Genomic DNA, 1,046 nt, shown 5'->3' with positions numbered 1-1,046 from the left:
GGCTAAAATCAAATCCAAGCTTGAAGAAAACAACTCCTCTTTAAAGTATACAATATTCTCACTATTACATGGTAGGGTTTTCTGGGTTGTAGGTAGAGCCGCTGGCTTATGAGCCCACAGACTCCTCCTCCTCCCCCTCCTCCCCATCCTCCCCCTCCTCCTCCACCTCCTCCTCCTCCCCCTCCTCCTCCTCCTCCTCCTCCCCCTCCCCCCTCTGGGTTGTAGGTAGAGCCGCTGGCTTATGAGCCCACAGACTCCTCCGCCTCCTCCCCCCCTCCCCCCCTCCTCCTCCACCTCCCCCTCCTCCTCCACCTCCCCCTCCTCCTCCTCCTCCTCCTCCTCCTCCCTCTTCCCCCTCCTCCTCCTCCCCCTCCTCCTCCTCCTCCTCCTCCCCCTCCTCCACCTCCCCCTCCTCCTCCTCCTCCCTCCTCTCCTCCTCCTCCTCCTCCTCCTCCTCTTCCCCCTCCCCCCTCCTCCTCCTCCCCCTCCTCATCCTCCTCCCCCTCCTCCTCCTCTTACTCCTCCCCCCCTCCTCCTCCTCCTCCTCCCCCTCCTCCTCTGGGTTGTAGGTAGGTCCGCTGGCTTATGAGCCCACAGACTCCTCCTCCTCCTCCCCCTCCTCCCCCCTCCTCCTCTTCCCCCTCCTCCTCCTCCTCCTCCCCCTCCTCATCCTCCTCCTCCTACCCCTCCTCCTCCTCTTCCTCCTCCCCCTCCTCCTCCTCCTCCTCCTCCTCCTCCCCCTCCTCCCCCCTCCTCCTCCTCCTCCTCCTCCCCCTCCTCCCCCTCCTCCTCCAACTCCCCCTCCTCCTCCTCCTCCTCCCCCTCCTCCTCCTACTCCTCCCCCTCCTCATCCTCCTCTTCCTACTCCTCCTCCTCCTCCTCCTCCTCCCCTCCTCATCCTCCTCTTCCTACTCCTCCTCCTCCTCCCCCTCCTCCTCCTCCTCCACCCCCTCCTCCTCCTCCTCTTCCCCCTCCTCCTCCTCCCCCTCCTCCTCCTCCTTCCCCCCTCCTCCTCCTCCCCCTCCTCCTCCTCTTCCTCCTCCCCC

This window comes from Oncorhynchus keta, chromosome 34 (genome assembly GCF_023373465.1).
Source record: "Oncorhynchus keta strain PuntledgeMale-10-30-2019 chromosome 34, Oket_V2, whole genome shotgun sequence".
NCBI classification, from domain to species: Eukaryota; Metazoa; Chordata; class Actinopteri; order Salmoniformes; family Salmonidae; genus Oncorhynchus; species Oncorhynchus keta.
Note: the sequence above shows the minus strand (reverse complement) of the source record.